The 22,878-nt window shown below is 43.2% G+C and overlaps 1 protein-coding gene and 1 pseudogene across 3 annotated transcripts in view; one reads left to right on the forward strand and one right to left on the reverse strand.

Moving 5' to 3' along the window:
* LOC126272028 (FERM domain-containing protein 5) overlaps positions 1-22,878 on the forward strand; it is a 1,188,777-nt gene that overhangs the window by 846,414 nt on the left and 319,485 nt on the right. The gene's annotated exons all lie outside the window — the stretch shown is intronic.
* LOC126274385 (5S ribosomal RNA) lies at positions 13,448-13,565 on the reverse strand (annotated as a pseudogene).

Below are 22,878 nucleotides of genomic sequence, written 5' to 3' on the forward strand. Positions count from 1 at the left end.
CTTATAAAATTCAACAACCTTTAACCTTGTGCTTCATGCTGTCACCAGTTTGCAGATCAATGATTTCCATTTGAAGTGCTGCCTGATCATCATCCACTTCACAAGAAGAGAGCTTTTGGAAATTTGGACCTCCGTGGAATGAGCGTCTAAATCTCGGATAGTAACTTTATTCTTCACATTACTAAGACTCACCCCTGCAAATAAGAGTGGAAAATTGCAGCCATATTCAGTCCTCGATGAATGGCAGTTGACGAAGTATGAGAAATTTTTTTGTCCGATGTTGTGTTTAAAAAGTATCATTTCCGTCTCAAAGCCTTAACACGTGTGTAAAGACCAATTATACTATTCAGTCATTCGAATGGAGAGCAACATCAGTCAAGAAAACTATTTTCCATAGGCATTCTTTGTCCGACTGGTCTTCCAAAGGATTACTTTCCTCGTTCTGGAATATTTCAATCTCTGTTCTCAAATAAAAGGAGCTTAAAAAACTTTTACCACATGTTAACCACACTGCTGCCGCATGGTATGGGTGAGACTTGAATTGACAGTATTTGAGTCCATGGCATCGAATGAAACAGACAATAGAAATTACGGGCTTCATCCTACAGGATATATCAAATTATCCACTGACTTTGCGTAAAGGGTTTCCTGATGAAGACTGCAGTGCACTGTCAACGGTTTAGTAATACCAATGACTTTATAGTCTCAGTTTAGTCTTCCAACAAAACATGCATATTTGCCACACGTTTCAGCCGAGAAAGAGGAAAGCATTACTTGTCAGCTAAAATTATCAGTACCCTTTATAAGAAATCCTCACTTGTTGTTATACCGTACACGCAAATTAGATCTGCTAGTTCTGTAGTAACTTCAAATTCTGTATTAATACCTTTAAAAAACAACATGACTTGCGCAGTATCAAAGGTATCTGTACATTTATCTAGTGCTATTGAGTACTAAGCAAACTTAGATGCCTTTTCTTGTAACTGATTTGGTAAATTACAAGTAATATCACCAATATGGCGCTCCCACTGTATATTCTGATTAACTCGTTTAGAATGTTCAGTTTTTTCAGGAAAGATGAAAGATTTCTTCAGTAGCAATTAGAACGCACCTCTTTATGTAATCACCGTCTGAGAATGGCTTGCCTTCTTTCTCGGTTGCATTGGTGATTCATAATCTTACTTTTGTAGTGCCGTCTCGTTCCTAGACAAGTTGATTCCTCACAACAAGGGTTGGGTTAATTTTGAAAAAAAACACACATGGAAGGTGGACCCACATACTTCGTTATTTATTGTTTTATGGAATACACTTTATTGCTTAGCAACAATAATTATGATTACAAATTAAAACCCTTGACAAAAATAATAACAACGCCTCAACAGTTTAAAGAACTTGATCAATTCATTAATAACAGACTTTAACAATTTATACCCTCAGCAACAGTACTTAAAACTAGGAATAGACGGTCTCCAAATACAAGTAAGAAGTCACAACAACTAGGTCTGGCTGCAAGCGGGTTCAGCAACCTGAGATTTGCCAGTAAATGACTGCCACTAAATGTACTAACAATTCCCACTTATGGATAACACTTTAAACAAATAGACAACACCCAAAACCAACAACTTGCCAACCACGTGCCATCCAGCTAACTGTCAGTACCAGGGCCCGCCAAAAACCAACAACACGTGCTTCGACCAAAGACCCTAGCTCACGACGTATGATCAGGATCGATATCGGCTGCTCAAGTAGTTAATGGCGCCAGCTGGTGTGCCATGCCCGCCAAAATTTAAGACCGCCACGGCTCACAATTTTTCTAAAAATGTTGCATTAGAAATAAAGACCCGTTCCAATGTTTCGAGTTTATGTTAACGCAACTTGTCCTTGAATTTATAAAACTGTTTCGTAGTGATGACGAATTTATATTCCTTACGAACAGCAATAGTTTCAAAACGGTTCAAATGACTCTAAGCACAATGGGACTTAACACCTGAGGTCATCAGTCCCCTAGACTTAGAACTACCTAAACCTAACTAACCTAAGTACATGACACACATCCATGCCCGAGGCAGGATTCGAACCTGGGACCGTAGCGGCAGAGCGGTTCCGGACTGAAGTGCCTAGAAAAGCTCTGTCACAGCGGCCGGCAGCAATAGCTTCCTTACAGATAATACACATTGCTTTGTTATCTTCCTCTATAAGAAAATATGTCAGAGATCACACTGAACTGAAAGTATGACAGTCACAATCTAATTTTCTCTTTTCAGGGCCCCTCTTAGAAATAATCGAGTAGGCAGAATCGCGCGCTACTTTACTGCCATTCAAGCGCGGGCCCAATGTTTCACATACCCGCGCCCAGCCCGGCGGTCGTATTTTGGAGACCTCTGTTATAGAGTAACATAGTTTACGTTAACTGCAATACACAAATTTAGGTCTATTACAATATATGCTGCCAAAATGAAGCAAATATTAATGGCTAATGAAATATGAAATTTATTAATGTTTACAGTTCCTTGCTCGTCAGGCGAATACTGAAATGCTGATTATTTTGTGAAAATTAAATTCTTTATATTAAAAATTTCGTGAAAATCGATAGGGGGATTGGTACTCGATTCCACAGACCCAGAGTACAGAGTTTTGCACTCGTCCAGCAGACTGGCTTGCCATCCGGTTCTCATCATGAGGGCTAGGAAGGAAGATTGCGGTCTATAGTTCTGTCGAGACTTGGTCGTTAGAACAGGAGCGTATGTCCGGAATGCTCAAGGATGCCCTGTCACAGGATCTGGACAATAATCTCCGAGACGCTTTCGCGCTAACTCGATGAACCTGTGAGGAAAGGCGGTACTCGTCTTTCACCTTCTTTATTTCCCGGCTTCTAGATTGACATCGCTCGAACAGTCACTTCGTAGGTGGACTACACAGTACGAAGATTCTTCCAGCGTACCTAAGTCTGACATTTGTCTTAGCTACAGTTATTTTTATGTGGTCCTCTCACTTTAAACCGCTCCCTACGCACACCCTGAAATATTTAAAGGATGTGACAGGTTAGAGTGAGTATTGTGCAATCGTGTAATGATACAAGAACGCATCTTTCAACTAACATATGGGTTATGAGTTACATTTGTTTATATTGAGGGAGACTGTTAATACCTGCACTTAGCCGCACTAGTCCGCAGGTCTTACTCCATTTCGCTACAATTGTTACAAGCGCTGCGACATTTCTTTGAACAGTAGTATCATGTGCACACTGCGTTATACTCTGAAGAGCAAAAGAAACTGGTACACCAGTCTAATATCGTGTAGGGCCCCCGCGAACGTGCAGAAGTGCCGCAACGCGACGTTGCATGGGCTCGACTAATGTCTGAAGTAGTGTTGTAGGGAACTGACACCATGAATTCTGCAGAGCTGTCTATAAACCCGTAAGAGTACGAGACGGCGGAGATCTCTTCTGAACAGCACGTTGCAAGGCTTACCAAATATGCTCAATAATGTTCAAGTCTGGGGAGTTTGGTCCCCAGCGAAAGTGTTTTAACTCAGAAGAGTATTCCTGTGACTATTCTGTAGCAATTCTGAACGTGCGGGGAGTCGCATTGTCCCGTTGATGGACATGAATGGATGCTCACGTACGTGTCACCTGTCAGAGTCGTGTCTAGACGTATCAGGGGTCCCATATCACTCCAACTGCACATGCCCCCCACCATTACAGAGCCTCCACCAGCTTAAACAGTCCCCTACTGACATGCAGAGTCCATGGACTCATGAGGTTGTTTCCACACCCGTACGCGTCCATCCACTCGATACATTCCTAGGATGATGGTTCGACTTTTTTTCACAAACATTTTGGCAAGCAATACATTTACAAAGCTGTGCTGCACAAATTATCTGACGGGCAAAAGTCAAAAGGGGTGGAAGCACTGTATTTTACAAATACACGCGCCAGCGTGATCCACCTTGTCTGCAAACCATCTTCCCAAAGAATGAACCCTTCTGGTACTAGCTCCATACGAAGTTCTTGGAGAAGCCTACGCTGAAAAATAGGTCCCGTTCATTTTTCTGTAGGACTAGTGTTTACGTGTGGCAAGAGAGAATATGACAATCTCGCACGTGTTTCTTGAGGGCGTTGCAGGCGCGTAAAACCGATGGATAGGGGTATCTGATCACTCTGTCTACATACAGGGTGAGTCACCTAACGTTACCGCTGGATATATTTCGTGAACCACATCAAATACTGACGAACCGATTCCACGGACCGAACGTGTGGAGAGGGGCTAATGTAATTGTTTAATACAAACCATACAAAAATGCACGGAAGTATGTTTTTTTATCACAAACCTACGTTTTTTAATGGAAACACGTTAGTTTTGTTAGCACATCTGAACATATAAACAAATACGTAATCAGTGCCGTTTGTTGCATTGTAAAATGTTAATTACATCCGGAGATATTGTAACCTAAAGTTGACGCTTGAAACCTCCGACTTTCAGTTGCGTGTTGTAACAAAGACGGGCCACGGTCGGCGAGCAGCATCTGCAGGGACATGTTTACGATGACGACCGTGTTTACGAGTGTGGCTGTAGTGCACTGTTGTGGTTTGGTCTAGCTGTCGCAGTGTTCGCATGTAGCGCTTGCTGCTATCGTTATACTGCATTCGTCTCCGCACGCAGACCAACTGTAGTACACCGTGTTAGCAGACGTCTGTGATAGTGTAGTGTTGTAGGAACTGTGACCATGGTGTATTCGAACTCTAAAAAGGCGGAGATGATACTCATCTATGGCGAGTGTCGATGAAATGCAGCTGAAGCCTGCGGGGTGTATGCAGAACGGTACCTGGACAGAGAGCATCCAACGTACCGCACATTGCAAAAAATCTACCGCCAACTGTATGCAACAGGTATGGTCGTAGCACTCAAACGGGTCCGTAACAGGCCCGTCACAGGAGAAGCGGGTGCAGTTGGTGTGTTAGCTGCTGTTGCCATGAACCCACACATGAGTACATGGGACATTGCGAGAGCCGGTGGACTGAGTCAAAGTAGTGTCATGCGCATACTACATCGTCACCGCTTTCACCCGTTTCATGTGTCGCTACATCAACATTTACATGGTGATGCCTCATGGTAATGTACATGTGCGTCAGTGAAAAAGACCAATAAAAAGGTGGTAGCACGTGGACGTAATGTGCTGTTCCAGTCTCTTCTGTACCTAAGGTCCATCACCGTTCCTTTTGGGTGCTGTCCGATACACACGATCGAACAGCGGAGGAGTGGTACTCAAGCGTCAACTTTAGGTTATAATATCTCCGGATGTAATTAACATTTTACAATGCAACAAACGGCACTGATCACGTATTTGTTTATATGTTCAGATGTGCTAACAAAACTAACGGGGTTCCATTAAAAAAAAACGTAGGTTTGTGTTAAAAAACATACTTCCGTGCATTTTTGTATGGTTTGTATTAAACACACTAGCCCCTCTCCACACGTTCGGTCTGTGGAATCAGTTAGTCAGTATTTGATGTGGTTTACGAAATATGTCCAGCGGTAATGTTAGGTGACTCACCCTGTATATGAAATACGGGCCAATTACGTGGTGTCCTACACTACCGTGCCATACATTGACACTCCAGTGAAATGTTCAACCCGACCCACTGAACTGTATCGCCTCGAACGAGGAGCTGACATTTTAGGAATAATAAAAAGCAGGAGAATACCCTGGTTTGGATGTGTCCTTAGCATGGATACTAGAAGAACAACTAAAAGCTTTATTGAATGGAGGTCAACTAAAGGAAAACAGAGAGGAGGGCCACGAAAGCAATGGATAGACGATTTGGAATAAGATACAAAATGTCTCAGAGTAAGAGGATGGCGGATAACCGCGCTGGAGAGAGCAGAATGGACGAGACTTGTTAAAGAAAGAAGAGTCACGCAGGGTTGTAACGCCATGGGAAGAAGAAGAAAAAATAACGCGTGACTGTATCCCCAAATTGACCTGTATCCTTAGGCAGTGCCAAGTTTCATCAAAATTGATCACCCCAGTGGGAAAAGGAGCCTTTTGTGACGGCGATCACCACAAATGAAAATTATAAGAAAAAATTAGGACACTGAGGACTTTATTATCGAATTCATAGTAGTACCAACCTTTTTCGATTAGTGGGGTCTGAAGGACTCCCTAGTGCTTATTAGCTAAACGTAACAAAACCTGGATGGTCAACCTAATTTTAATAGTAAATTTCCAGTGTATACAAGTGATGTCTAAGTTCGTTTTGTTTAAAACGTTGCTAATTATATGTCTTAGTAAAAAATTATGTAACTCTACGTGTAAGAAGGAAAAAAGTTAAATTAATGTGCTGTCACATTTAAAAAGCCATAGAACTCGGATCATAAATTTGCCCTATACTCCTACTCAAACAACCAAAACCGATCGTCACCCATGAAAGCATATAGAAGAAAAAAAATTGTTTGGTGCCATTAAATTTAATTACGTGCAGACATACAGCTCTAGTACTGGTCGATAAGTGGCGGTAGTGGTCTAGTGACTAACGTACTGACTCTGGCACTGGAGATACCGGGTCCATTCCCAGTTCCTCCAGGAAGGCTCCGCTGTCAAATGAGTACAGGAGGTGTACCTGCCACCCTCTCCCTCCCAGTGCCGCGGCGAAGAAAGGCGGTACTCTTACTGCAGTCAGACCCGTAGCCCAGTCACAGACTTGCGCCACAGAATTTACTTTTTTTTACTGATCGTTAATACGATTTCATGGATCGACAGTGCATTAGTTTACAAGAAAACACTACATAAACATAAGCAATTCACATAAAGTTGTAAACAATAACAACAAAACTCATATCCATCAGCCATCAAGCTTGAATACTGCGCTCGCTGAATCTCTGCGCCAATAACAACACGTCACAGATTATGATAGGTTAGCGCGCACGCCCAATAATAGCGGACAGCAGTTTCCCTCACTTCACAACTGGAAATATTTATTACACTCAGAACTGGCAGTTTGACAATTTTGTAATGTGTGCCGAATCATAATGAACATGCATGAGTGCTGTTATATAAATTACCAGAACAAGTGCAGGAACTAATTTTGAGAGGTTATTAGCGTTGTGGGGGGAGGGAGTGGCCTTTTGGAGCAGACGAATAAATACAGTGACTGTAATTTGCCAGCAACTGTTTGGCACCTTTTTATAACACCAAAACATTTCTAAATACTACTTTCAGGCATTTTGACATTACTGACAAGCATTTGACAATCTGTACTGCTGATGGAATAACATCAATACATTCTCAAAGTAACGTTAGTCAATTTTACATTAAAAAAAAAAGTTTCTACCCTGACTGATGCAGCAAATCACTGTTCTGTATGACTTTATGATGTATTAAATTTCAGAAGCAGCCATTCATCAATACAGACAAGGTGACACTCTTTCTCTCTCTCTCTCTCTCTCTCTCTCTACAAACACAGCCACACACACAAACACCCACCCACCCACCCACACACACACACACACACACACACACACACACACACACACACACACACACACTACTTGATTGATTACAAAAGGAACGTTAAATAAAGATCGTGTAGTACACAGTTTGCGTGTATGAGAGACTGCTTTCCTATAACCCTGTGTGCACAAATGTCTTCGCGGTGGCAGCATTTTACCACTTGGATGGTTTCCATTGGCTCACGATGTCTCTTGAATCCGTTCATTTCAAGTAATGTTCACACTATTGTCCTTAAATTAATCGTCGAAACGTCAACAGTTCACTCTTCCGGTTTCAAGATGTGCACAACTTGACTACGCGCCATACACAACTAAACGCATAATTGTGCATATACTGTCCCATTCCGTAACAGTGGCGAAACCATATTTGTCTGTTTGGTTACATAACACCGTCCACAATTATTTCATTTTCTTCTTTTATTTTCACTGCTAAAGGGAGAGAGTTTTTCTGTTTTGCCTCAACTTTGTAGGTGGAGGTAAATGGAGAGTTATTAACTTTATTGTCTTTTTTTTCTTTTTCTGGTTTGCTTATGTTTTTGTTTTGACGGGGTAAATTATAATCCAAGCATTCGCCTTACGGATGAAGGAAACCGCCCTGAAACCTCGCCTGGGCCTGTTCTGTAGACAGTCCGCAGCTCGTTGTCGTGCGGTAGCGTTCTCGCTTCCCGGGTTCCCGGGTTCGATTCCCGGCGGGGTCAGGGATTTCCTCTGCCTCATGATAACTGGGTGTTGTGTGCTGTCCTTAGGTTAGTTAGGTTTAAGTAGTTCTAAGTTCTAGGGGACTGATGACCATAGATGTTAAGTCCCATAGTGCTCAGAGCCATTTTGTTCTGTAGACAGTAGATGTGATTGTCATTTTTCTAGTTTGTCATCCTTATAAGAAATGATTGATGTTGCCGGTTAACCCTATTTGCAATTCTTTTTCATCGTATTCTTCGTCTCTTTTCGTTACGCATTGGACTATTGTATGTGGCGACTAACAGTACGGAAATCTTATAAAATTGAACAATAGTCCGATTTTACAACGAGTAGCAAATTCGATGAGTCGTTATTTTAAAGGTTTTGAAGTGGTTGTTTCGAATGTGGCGTTGTTTGGCATATGTGAGCTAGATCTTGTAGATATTCTTGGTATTCGTATTCTGGTGCTGAACAGTCATCATATTTGGCTTTGGTTAGCCACCCAGACACGCGCTGTGTATTCGAAAGCTGGTGTAAGGAAGCTCTTATATGTATAAACTAATGTTTCTTTTGAAGCACCCATTATGCGTCCGTTGTAAGAGCCCTAGTCATTGTCTTCCTTTAGATGTGATGTTGTATTTGTGAGACTTTATGATAATTTAGTAACCATACTCAGATAATTAGCTTTCGTTTTTGATGTTATATCCCCCTTATAATTTGAATTTTACGCCTTCTGGTGTTTGCTTTTTATTTGTTTTAACGTTTTTGTGCCTGGAGGTGACTAGCTGAATTTTTTGGGCAGTACGTTTTAAGGGCCACAGGATGAGCTGTTTTTCTATTTTCCTGATGTACTTCGTGTTCATTTTTTGTAGGCTTCTGTTGTCTTTTCGTGACAAAATGTAAAGAGTGGTGGCATCTGCGTAGAACGCTAAGCCATTGTTTCGGTGAGCTGGAGGAGGTATGTTGGCAGTGTATATACAGGGGTGATAATTATTGAACTGTATGAAGTAAAATCGTCATAACGTCTGAACGGTTTGCGTTAGAACTTTCAAACTGCACGGTTGGCCGCGGGCCTTAATGGGAATTAGATGCGGGTGCATCATTTGGTTAGGCGACGAAGGCCACTTTCATTGGATGGGTTCGTCAACATGCAAAATTGGTGCATTTGGGTAGACTGAGAATCCGCATTTCGCGATTGAGATCGCTCTTCACTTCAACGGGTGACCGTGTGGTGTACAGTGGCCAGTCACGGAATAATCGGTGCGATATTCCTTGATGCCACGGTGACTGCTGAACGGTACGTGAAGGTTTTGGACGTTGATTTCGTCCCCATTATCCAAAATGACCCTCATTTCGGCAAGATGTGGTTCCTGCAAGACGGAGCTGGACCCCAACGAAGCAGGAGAGTGTTTGATGTCCTGGAGGAGCACTTTGGGCACCGCATACTGGTTCTGGGGTATCCAGAGGCCACTGGCATGGTCTTCGATTGGCCACCATATTCTCCGGATCTGAACACGTGCGACTCCTTTTTGTAGCGCTATATTAAAGACATGGCGTACAGCAATAACCCCAAAACCATTCCTGAGTTGAAAACAGGCATTCAGGAGGCTGTCGACGGCATCGATGTTCCGGCACTTCAGCGGGTCATGCAGAATTTCACTATTCATCTGCGCCACATCACCGCCAATGATGGCAGGCATATGGAACACGTTCTAATCTAAATCCGAGTATGTGTAGTGATGTTTACATGTTGAGTAAAGTGTGTGTACGCCGTGATTTGTAACTAATTTACGTTTTTCACATACAGTTCAATAATTGTCGTCTGTATGTACTATATTGTAAGGGAGAGACAATAGCCCCTTGTGGAAATCCAGCTTCCGAGGTGAAACTCGGAGAATGTTTGTCACTTACTGTGACCGCTGTAGAGTTGTCATTTGGGACTCCCTTGATCAGTTGTACAGTTTGGGCGGGACTGGCGAAAGTGATTGGTTTATAGTACAATCCGGGATGTCACCATCTGTCTAATGCCCTTTCTATACTAAAAACGAAGAGCCGATGCGCAGTCTGTGATGTTTATTGCATTTTGTAATGGGGCTACAGATTTTTAGCATGCGATCAATGGCAGAATATGTTTTATAAAGCCGCCTTGTAAATCAGGAATTATCATTTACCCTTCAATAAAACGCTGTAGGGACATATTTAATGTTGTTTCGAAACGTTTCCATGTTACGGGTGGTAAAATGATTGCCCTAAATGAGTTATGGTTATTGAACGATTTACCAGAGTTTGGTAATATAATTACCTTAACTGTATTCCCCTGAGTTGACGCTTGTTTCGCAATTAATTACACTCCTCGCAATGTTCGTATTAAAGCCGTTTACGCGTTGTTTCGACTGTAAATATACAATTGCTATTTACCGTTATCCCTGTCCTCCTGTCGTCCTTAATAATGCAGTTCACACGTTATTCTCAGTCCTGTTGCATTGCGACACGCGAAAACTACGAACAGCCACGCGATACTGTCACGAACTCGCGCTTGACTGTTCACGGCAGTCTTTCTCGATCGTTGTATTGTCTCTCATAACAAAGATCACGTACTCATAATTTTTCTGATACATACATCTACCGTAATTACGAATAATGATGCTAATAACTGAACATATTAAAAAATAAAAGAAAAAAATATATCTAAACAGACTCCCAACAGCTATATCGTTACATAAGCAGTTCTGTAACTCCTTTTGCACCGTTTCATCGTCTCGGTCATCTATGCAGTTAATAATAACACCACACTCGTAACCATATTTGAGGCCGGCCGGAGTGGCGGTGCGGTTCTAGACGCTACAGTCTGGAGCCGAGCGACCGCTACGGTCGCAGGTTCGAATCCTGCCTCGGGCATGGATGTGTGTTCTGTCCTTAAGTGAGTTAGGTATAATTAGTTCTAAGTTCTAGGCGACTGATGACCTCAGAAGTTAAGTCGCATAGTGCTCAGAGCCATTTTTGTAACCATATTTGACAAATTACCTACTTTGCCAGAAAAGTTGCCGAAACGTCACGGCAAACATTCTACGTACGTCATACAGAGAAAGCTTTGCTTAATGCCACGTTAGCTTGACGTGGGGGTAAACAGCTGAAATCCACCAACACTGTCGACAAGTGAAATATCCCAGCTCTCGCGCTGTTCGGAAAGTCTTGCTAATTCCACCCATCCTGCGTGCATATGAAAGGCTACGTCAGGCTGCAATAATTTCGGGTCGAAATTCTGACCGAATACAACTCACCTCCATCGGAACAGAAAACAATACGTTTGAAGTTCGTGTACGTCGAGCGGTATTGTTAACGTATTCGCTATGACAGTTCGCAAGGGAAGGTCGTGACGAAGCACAGTTGATAATGACTGTCAATGTTGTAAGAGGTCCTACGATATTTGAATGCGGGATCGAATCTCTGTCGGCCAGTGGAACTTTTTCAGCGCCCTTTAACGCCAGCCTTCCTCTCTGTGATGTGAAGATATCAAAGGAACGATACTTGGTTCAGATTCCACGTTAAACTCTGCAAGCTAGGACTACTGCGGTAGATTAAGGGCGTATAAGTCGGCGAAGTGGCTGCCAATTGAAAGACCAGCACATAGGCGGCTGAACAGCCCTTTCGAGGGACTCCCAGCAGATCATGCCACGAGAATTCACAGCACTTATACATAATTGGATCACTCCGCCCAATGTGCAACAAATCGCCGTTTCTTTTCGCCTCCCCTGGCACTAGATTTTGCTTGTGAATTTGCAGCCAAAGCGCTCGTGTCAGATCATGGTTATTAACCGGAATAGCAGAGCCAGATGGGATTGTATCCACCCTATTGCATCGGCAGCAGTTGAGAGATTTATACCAAATAAATTTAAGAACGACAGAGCTGATTCGCGTTGGTGCACAAAGTGGGTCAGAACACGATTGCAGAAACAACGAAAAAAGCGTGCCAAATTTAAAAGAACACAAAATCCCCAAGATTTGGTCATATTTTACTGAAGCTCTAAATTCAGCGCGGACCTCAGTCGAGATGCTTGTAATAGTTTCCACAACGAAACTTTGTCTCGAAACCCAGCAGAAAATCCAAAGAGATTTGGGTCGTATGTGAGGTCTGCTAGGGCAACACACAATCAATGCCATCTCTGCGCGTTAGCAATGCAAATACTGCCGATGACAGTGCTGCTAAAGCAGAACTACTAAACACAGCCTTTCGAAATTCCTTCAGCAACGAGTTCGAATCAAGACCAGTTGCCGACATGAGTAACATAAAAGTAGATATCCTCGGAGTAGTGAAGCAACTCAAGTCACATAATAAAAGCAAGTCTTCTCGTCCAGACTGTATACTTATTAAGTTACTTTCAGAGTATGCTAATGCAGTAGTCCCATACTTAACAATTCTATACAACCTCTTGCTCGATGAAAGATCCGTACTCTAAGACTGAAAAGTTGCACAGGTCACACCAATATTCAAGAAAGGCAATAGAAGTAATCCACTAAATTACAGACCCACATCATTAAAGTCAATATGCAGCAGAATTCTGGAACATATATTGTGTTCGAACTATGTTCGAATTTATTATTATCAATTATAATGGTGAATTGACACACAGTCAACACGGATTTAGAAAACATCGTTCTTGTGAAACACAACTAGCTCTTAGTTACACGAAGTGTTAAGTGGTATCGACAAAGGATTTCAAATTGATTCCGTATTTCTAGATTTCCGGAAGGCTTTTGACACTGCACCTCCCAAGCGGCGTATAATAAAATTACGTGCTTATGGAATATCACCCAATTATGCGACTGGGTTCGTGATTTCATGTGACGGCTGTCACAGTTCGTGGTAAATGACGGAAAGGCATCGAGTAAATCAGATGTGTTTTCTGGCGTTCCTCAAGGAAGTGTTATAGGCTCTCAGCCGTTCCTTATCTTTATAAACAATTTAGGAGACAATCTGAGCAGTCATCTTCGGTTATTTGCAGATGATGCTGTCATTTACCGCCTAGTAAAGTCATCAGACGATAAAAAAAGACTCCTCCCGAAGAGGCCATGAAGACCCAACGGTACCGACCGGCCGCCGTGTCATCCTCATCCTATAGGCGTCACTGGATGCGGTTATGGAGGCACATGTGGTCATCACACCGCTCTGCCGACCCTATGTCAGTTTCCGAGAACGTAGCCGCTATTTCTTAATCAAGTAGCTCCTCAGTTTGCCTCAAAAGGGCTGAGTGCACCCCGCTTGCCAACAGCGCTCGGCAGACCGGATGGTCATCCATCCAAGTGCTAGCCCAGCCCGACAGCGCTTAACTTTGGTGATCTGACGGGAACCGGTGTTACCACTGCGGCAAGGCCGTTGGCTCAGAGGACCAAAACAAATTGCAAAACGATTTAGAAAACTTATATGTGTGGTGCAAAAATTAGCAATAAACTCTAAATAATGAAAAGTGTGAGGTCATCCACATCATTGCAGAAAGGAATCCTTAAAATTTCGGTTACAGATAAATCAATCAAATCTAAAGGCCATAAATTCAACTAAACACCTAGGAATTTCAATTACGAACAATTTAAATTGTGAAGAACACATAGAAAGTATTGTGAGGACGGCGAACTAAGGACTGCGTTTTAGTGGCAGAACTCTTAGAAGCTGCAACAGATCTACTAAAGAGACTGCCTACATTACGATTGTCCGTCTTCTTTTGGAATACTGCTGCTCGGTGTGGGAATCTTACCAGTTAGGGTTAACGGAATACGTTGAGAAAGGTGAAAGAAGGGCAGCACGTTCTGTATTGTCGAGAAGTAGGGGACAGAGTGTCAAGGATGTGATACAAGATTTGGGGTGGACATCATGAAAACAAAGAAGTTGCTGCGACGTGATTTTCTCACGAGATTTCAACACCAACTTTCTCCTCTGAATGTGAAAACGTTTTGTTGACGCCGACCTACATAGGGAGAAACGATCACCATAATAAAATAAGGGAAATCAGAGATATAGGTGTTCTTTTTTCCGCGCTCTTCTAGATTGGAATAATAGAGAATTATGGTGAAGGTGATTCGATGAGCCCTCTGCCACGCACTTAAGGGTGATTTGCAGAGTATCCGTATAGTCGTAGATGTAGATGTAAATAGCTGAAACATATAGAAAACAAATAGCGATCGAAAAAAATATCTTAGAAGAAGAAGGGCGAAACTTATAAGAAATCAGCCATACACAGACGGCGTATGCAGATAATGAAGAAGAAGATCGGGTGGTTCCAGTTCCTCAAAGTAGACCATCCAAACCAAAGCTACAGAGCCAGTGCTGCGAGGGACGACGACTCTTCGGCATCGGTGACGTCATGGACCACAGATTCGCAGGACCCAAGCCTCGCAAGCAAATTACATGGAATTGAATCTGGTGCAATCAGTAACTAAAATACTTGTCAGGAACAATACGAGGATGACATTCATAGCCTTTTGTTGATCATTATGTTAGGACAGTCTTACGGCGATCGTATGGCGTAAGATGAAAGGACTGTGTAGTGCGTATGGTAGCAACAGCACTATACCGCACTTCCAACCATTGTGAAGTACCCCCTGAAATAGATAGCTCCACATGCAGCCGATCTGCGCAAAAAGGGCACGGTGGTTTTATAAACGAACCCCCCACGGCCGTAGAACTGAATCGATCACTGGTGCGTGTGAAATGAGGACGGCAACACGCATTACTCCGCGGCACCGCACCTCTCAGTACAATTAAGAAAGCTCGTATGTAGTCTTCTGAATAACATATAGGGTGTCAGAACTAGAATTACCGACTGGAAGGTAAGAAGAGTAGTTTCTGTTAGAAGTTGGAATACTCGACAGTGCTCTTAGTTATACTCACAATGCTGCTAAGCTGCGTTCTGTAGGTTGAGAAAAAGAACAACTGTGTCTGGTTTCCAGAACGAATTTTGACCAGTGGAAAGTCGGAAAGGCCATTGAAAATTGATATTGCGTCACTGATTACTAGTCTCAAACTTCGTGTTTTGGAAATTGGAAACCTTGTAGCTGGGATCGCGGATGTAGAAAATGCGACTGATACTGTGTACTTGTATAATCAAGAAACAACGGCCGAACGAAATTCGAGGCTGTTTTGTGAATAAGCTACGAAATCCCTGTCGTATATAGTCGAAAAGAGGCGCATAATACTCAAACACAGCCAAGGAGAATGAACAGACTTCTTCCATAGAGCCCATTCTTGTCCCTGCGCGCCGGCCGTGGTGGTCTAGCGGTTCTGGGCGCGCAGTCCGGAACCGCGCGACTGCTACGGTCGCAGGTTCGAATCCTGCCTCGGGCATGGATGCGTGTGATGTCCTTAGGTTAGTTAGGTTCAAGTAGTTCTAAGTTCTAGAGGACTGATGACCTCAGATGTTAAGTCCCATAGTGCTCAGAGCCATTTGAACCATTTTTGAACGTGACGTCAGAGGTCATCGCCCCACCCCGGAATTTACGGAAATTAGGTGACTTGTGTGTGAAGATGTGGTGCCAACTCCCTTGCCAACTCCCTCCAGCGACCTACCATGGCCTCATTGCTTGCATGCCACGTAGCGTCGCCGCTATTATACATGCCAAAGATGGACAAACCGGCTATTAGGTAGGTGGTCAGAATGTGCTTGGTCCTCAGTGTACAGTTAGATTAGATCTCGTTTCAGAGCATTTACGGTGCTAGAATGAAGCAACATTTGCGGAACTAAAATGAAGGCAAAGAAGACCTGGTTGGTGTTCTCCTCGTCGACACTTGCGTCGATAATGGAAGATCGACCGGCTGCGTGTGTTTTTCGAAGTAACCGTAATCCAAGCTCAGCTGTACAATCTGCGACTTTCAGTTTGAAAGTCCCCCCAGGTGAGAGGAGGCGACTCTTTAGCCAAAACTGTATTTCGAGCCAGAACACAACTCTGTTAGCTCTTCATTATTCCTTAAGATTGTATCTTTCTGTAGACTGTGTTCATCCGAATAAAGATAAGTCGAACTACAGCATCGAGAGGCACAATTAGAATGAGGCAGCACGAAATTGTGGTGTAACGGTAGTGCAGTCTCTTGGTCAGCTCTCAACTGATTCCCATTAGCAAACGTGGAGTATTTAATGCTTTCTCACATTACTCAGTGGCGTTTTTGATACTCCATCGCAGCGTGCTCTCAATGAAATGATTGAGATATCTGACTTATATCTAGACCAGAAAGTCACAGAGTCCTGTCCCACTTTCCTTGTGCCAACCTATGGTAATCGGTGCCTGGTAAATATGACAACGGAAGATATTCTATCAATGACACTTAGTACCTGTTCCATCTGGTTTGAGAATAATTTAAATACTGACTTGTCCACTTTATGTAAGCCGTCTTATAGCGTCACCATGTTTGAGAATAATTAAACTATCGACTGGTCCATTTTATGTCAGCCCCCTGCTAGCGTTACATGCTCTGCATAAACTCGTAGACTGCTAGCAAATTGTAGAAGCTTTACGTCTATATTGTAAAACATCCTCTAAAGCGCTCATAAATATGTTGAGCAGGCGCAGGGACATTAGTTACGTGATCTACCCATCTAATCTTCAGCATTCTTCTGTAGCACCACATTTCGAAAGCTTCTATTCTCTTCTTGTCCAAACTAGTTATTGTCCATGTTTCACTTCCATACATGGCTACACTCCAAACAAATACTTTCATAAACGACTTCCTGATACATAAATCACTGATTCATACTTAGCATGAATATGCGCGCTTAATGTTAATCACCGAATGAAACGTAGTCAAATTGCTTTTACTATTATTTATCAGTGTAACAGCGTTGGCATGACAAAGCTATTCCATTTATTATTGGTTTTTCATCTTAACTTAATAAAAACAAACACACTATGTCACTTGGTACGCAAGACATATGAAGCAGGCGAAATACCGCCAGTCTTAAGAAAAATGTGGTAGTTCCAACTCCAGAGAAGAAAGGTGCTGACAGGTGCGAACACTACGCACTGTTACTTTAAAAAGTCATAGTTGCGAAATATAGAAACGAATTATTTACATAAGAACAGAAAAACTGATAGAAGCCGACCTCGGCAAAAATCTGTTAAAGTTTCGGAGAAATGTAGGAACACGCGAGGTAATCCTGACCCTACGATTTATCTTAGAAGACAGTTTAAAAAACGGGAAACGTACGTCTATACCATCTGCAGGTTTAGTGAAAGCTTTTGAAAATGTTGATTTGAGAATACTCAATGAAATTCTTGAGGTAGCAGAGATAAAATACGGGGAATGAATGGTTATTTACAACTTATACAGAAACTAGACTGCAGTTATGAGCCGATAAACATGACAGGAAAGCAATGGTTCAGGAGGGAGTGAGACAGGGTTACAGCCTGTCCCCGATGTAATTCAATCTTAACATTGAGCAAGCAATAACGGAAACCAAGAAGACATTTGAAGGGGAGTCATAGTTCAGGGAGAAAAAATGAAAGTTTTGAGGTTTGCCGATGACATTGTAATTCCGTGAGTCACAAAGAGCCTAGAAGATAAGTTGAATGGAATTGACAATGTCTTGCAGAGAGATTATAAAATGAATATGGAACAAGAGAAGCGGATTCCTATATAGTCGGGTTAAGTCAGGAGATGCTGAGGGAATTAGTGTAGTAAATGATGCAGTAAGTGAATTAGATCGGTCTTTGGGTAGCAAAATAGCGTACGGCAGCGGAAGTAGAGAAGATATAAAATGCAGACTGGAAACAGCAAGAAAATCATTTTTGAAAAAGAGAGATTTGTTAACAAGTAATATATATTTCAGTGTTAGGAGATCTTTTCTGGTAGTATTTGTCTGGAGTGTAGCTTTTTATGGCTGTGAAAAGCTGACGATAAAAACTTCCGACAGGAAGATAATAGAATATTTTGAAATGTGGTACTAAAGAAGAATGCTGAAGATTGGATAGGTGGATTGTATAGCTAATAAGAGGTAGGAAAACGAATTGGGAAAGGCGTGGGGGGAGAATTTTTTTTGCACGTGGTTAAGAAGGTATTTTTTTTGGGACACATCCTGAGGGATCATAGAATCAGTTTCGTATTGGAGGGAACTAATGTGGGAGATAAAAATTCCGTAGGGAGATAGTAAGCTGATTCAAATGGAAGTAGGTCCCAGTAGTTATCCAGACATGGAGAGGCTTGCAAAGAATATAACAACGTCATCATTTGTTGTAAAAGGTCTTCACTGGCGCTAATTGTTTTCTTTTAAAAGAACTGATCGCTTTGTCATAGCATGAGGCGTATTCATAAAGTTAGTTCCCCTGTCGTCATGAACAGAAACAAAGCATAATGTAATTGAAAGATTTATTAGATCGGATACAGGAAGTGGTGAGCTATTTTTCGACATGTTCATCAGCAAAATTCAGGCATTTGTCATACAGTGAGCCCAACTGACGTATCCGATTGTCATAGAAGTCTGTCACCTGGAATTGAAACCACTGCGTGACAACCATCAATGTCTCTCTAAAAACGCTGATTCTGACTGGGCAGGTATTTCCTCCCAAACAAACGTACGCAGGAGCTCCGTTGCCCGGTGGGACGTGTGTGTCCGAGCGTTATCGTGCAGTAAACAACACCGATACTACGCATTCCGCGCCGCTTGTTCTCAGTGGCACGACGCAATTTCCGCACTGTTTGTCAGTAACGCTCAGCATTTACCGTCTCACACCTGGTCAGGAACTCGGCGAGGAGAACTCCCCGTTCGTCCCGGAACCGTAACAAAGCACTTCCCGCGCCGAAACAGTCTAATTTCGTGTTGCAGGGAGAGCCACTATGACGCCAATGCATTGACTGCTGCTTGGTTTCTGGGGTACTGTGTGCGACCAACGACAAGTCACCTGTGATGATCCGGTCCAGAAACTCATCACGGTCTGCTGCAGAAAAGTCAAAGGTACCCCCATGGGCATTGTTTTATGTTCTGGAGTCAGTTGCTTCGGTATCGATTCCGGAACAGCAGGGGCTCCGTGACATGCAACAAGGAGCGGCACACCTTTGGGAACTGACTGCTGAGTTCCGTGATTGTGATTCTCGATAACGCGTTCCCGCGCGAGCTTCACAAGGCCGCCGTTAACGATGGATGGTCTCCCGCTGTGCTACTCAACAAGAACATTTTGGCAACCAGCCGTAAAATCGCTGCACTAGCAACGCACTATCTACTTGTTCGTGACGTTAAGCCCGTAGACGTTGCATAGCTGACGATGAATTTAAATGGGCTCTATGTTCTGTGCGCTCAAGAACTTTACCACTGATCGCACTTCACACACTGCGGAAACTGGAATGCTAGCCTCCATTTGCAACCACTGTGAGACCTCAAGTTACATTAGCGCAGAAGTTGCCAAACTTTCCTAGACCATTACCCCTGAGTGCAAAGGCAGGACCCCCGCCCTCCCCCTTTAGTACCTAATTAAACTGTAGAAAGAAAGAAAAAGAGTCTCTTTTCTTGGAACACTTCTAGTTTTAAAATGATGAAAGATGAATTATATTTAGTTTGTGTGTGTGTATGTGTGTGTGTGTGTGTGTGTGTGTGTGTGTGTGTGTGTGTGTGTGTGTGTGCGTGTGTGTGGATGTGTGTGTGTGTGTGTTTTTAAGGGGGGGGGGGGCAAGACGTTAGAATGAATGACGAAGGAATTCGTGGTGCTTTGCAAGTGCTACCCATAATTTCTTATCAGATAAGAAAGCTGAGTCTCCACAGTGAGGTTAGACACTTGTTACAAAACATACCTCCCCTGCTTTACTCGTCTCATCTCCGGCACTTCCTTGACCAGCTCACTGCGGCTTAACTTAAAATCAACCAAGTTAAAATGTGTGCACTATACTTACTGTTCCTAAATCACTTGGTTGCTGCACTCCTTACCTCTGAACTGGCAGCCAAATAATCCTTCGTGTCTCATCGCAGTCACTAGTAATAATAGCAATAAGAATAATTATAAAACTATATACAGCACTATAGTAGCCCTTGTTACTGATGTGTCGTTCTGTCAATTAATTCTGTTATATGTTTCGAAGCGAGCAATGAAGCAGTTTCTGGACTATTGCAGGTACTGTCTACGACTGGGAGAAGACTTTTTCTTGAGATATTTACCATTTGTAACGTATACAGGGTGATCCATTGATCGTGACCGGGCCAAACGAAAAAACTACAAAGAACGAAACTTGTCTAGCTTGAAGGGGGAAACCAGATGGCGCTATGGTTGGCCCGCTAGATGGCGCTGCCATAGGTCAAACGGATATCAACTGCGTTTTTTTAAAAATAGTAACCCTCATTTTTTATTACACGGTCGTGTAGTACGTAAAGAAATGTGAATGTTTTAGTTGGACCACTTTTGTCGCTTTGTCATAGATGGCGCTGTAATAGTCACAAACATTGGCTCACAATTTTAGACGAATAGTTGGTAACAGGTAGGTTTTGTAAATTAAAATACAGAACGTAGGTACGTTTGAACATTTTATTTCGGTTGTTCCAGTGTGATACATGTACCTTTGTGAACTTATCATTTCTGAGAACGCATGCTGTTACAGCGTGATTACCTGTAAATACCACATTAATGCAATAAATGCTCAAAATGTTTTCCGTCAGCCTCAATGCATTTGGGAATACATATAACGACATTCCTCTCAACAGCGAGCAGTTTGCCTTTCGTAATGTTCGCACATGCATTGACAATGCGCTGCCGCATGTTGTCAGGCGTTGTCGGTGGATCACGATGGCAAATATCCTTAAACTTTCCCCACAGAAAGAAATCAGCGAAGTACGGGTCAAAGCACAACATACGTGTGTAGGGCAGGATTATGTGAGGAACCTGCATCCCCGACCGCATTAATGCTACTAATTGAGAAAAGTAGTTATTGATAATTTAGGTAATCAGTATTAGTGTCCTACAAAATTGTGTTAATCGTGATGATCTTTTGAAAATAATTTTGTTTCTCGACTGAAACGGAATTGAATCATTTACTTCTTACCTCTCATAAAATTTAGTTTTACCCCTGAAGGGGCATTTACCTCCAGGTTAGGAATCACTGCATTACTGTATCTACCGTGCAACGTCATTAGCCTTGCACGTATATGGAGTCGGTTCGTGCAACACAAGGTTTGGTAACTGTGAGACGAGTGGGAAAGTTACTTACGGGCTTTCATAGTGTATTGTTTATAGTGACAGACATTTCTAAGTGGCGGACGTTAGTCGCCCGATGGCGATATGCTTGGCACAATAGACGGCGCGCAGTGTTAGCAGCGTGCAGTATTGCGGCGATGGAACAGCAGCTGCGGACACGCGCCGAGGCGGAGTCTGCGCGCTGTGGACAGCGGGCAGCGGGCAGGAAGTGCCGGGACACCGGAAGCGCAGGCCGACGCGCCCGGCAATATCCGGCTGCTCTACACGGCACGCCACCACGTCACACAGCGCCGTGCTTCCTGCCTGGCTCACACGACGCCGCGCCGCGCAAACTGTGTAGAGGGGCGCTAGACACACTTCTCCATTACATCACTATAACGTGTGAACATCCTCTGTTTAGACCTTCGGGAACGTCTGTAGACAGTCTTGAGTTCTGAGAAGTAGGAGAAAGCCATGTTTGACAGGTTTAAAATTACAACGTATGTTCCATGACAAATGGTTCAAATGGCTCTGAGCACTATGCGACTTAACTTCTGAGGTCATCAGTCGCCTAGAACTTAGAACTAATTAAACCTAACTAACCTAAGGACATCACACACATCCATGCCCGAGGCAGGGTTCGAACCTGCGACCGTAGCGTGTCCCATGTACGTTTCAGTTATTTAGAATACTTCGAAAACACGTCTCTGTTGGTACGATTTGTTATAATTAAGTATAAGATAGAAATTTAACGGTAGTTGAATACATTGAAGAGCCAAAGAAACGAGTACACCTGCCTATTACGTGTAGGGTCCCCGCGAGCACGCAGAATGCCGCAACATGACGTGGCTTGGAGTCGACTAATGTTTGAAGTAGTGCTGGAGGGAACCGACACCATGAAGCCTGCAGGGCTGTCCGTAAATCTGTAAGAGTACGAGGGGGTCCTAAGCAAAGAAGGGAAATGAGGAAGGTGGAAAGAGTATATAGAGGATCTATACAAGGTAGATGTACTTGAGGATGCCAACGGCCTTGTTGCAGTGGTAACACCGGTTCCTGTCAGATCACCGAAGTTAAGAGCCGTCGAGCTGGGCTAGCACTTGGATGAGTGACCAACCGGTTTTCCAGGCGCTGTTGGCAAGCTGGGTGCACTCACCCCTTGTGAGGCAAACTGAGGAGCTACGTGATTGAGAAGTTGAGGCTCCGGTCACGGAAACTGTCATACGGCCGGGAGAGCTATGTGCTGATCACATGCCCCTCCATATCCGCATCCATTGACGCCTATTGGCTGAGGATGACACGGCGACCGTTGTGCCTTCAAGGCCTGTTCGGGAGGAGTTTAGTAAGTTAAGTACTAGAGGATAATATTATGGAAATGAAAGAAAACGTAGACGAAGGTGAGATGGCATATATGATGCTGCGGGAAGAATTTGGCAAAGCACTGAAAGGCAAGTCGAAGCAAGGCCCTGGGAGTAGACAGCATTCCGTTAGAGCCTTGGGAGTCAGCCATAACAAAACTCTTCAATCTAGTGAACAAGATGCACGAGACAACCAAATTACC

Source organism: Schistocerca gregaria, chromosome 5 (assembly GCF_023897955.1).
Source record: "Schistocerca gregaria isolate iqSchGreg1 chromosome 5, iqSchGreg1.2, whole genome shotgun sequence".
In the NCBI taxonomy this organism is placed as follows: Eukaryota; Metazoa; Arthropoda; class Insecta; order Orthoptera; family Acrididae; genus Schistocerca; species Schistocerca gregaria.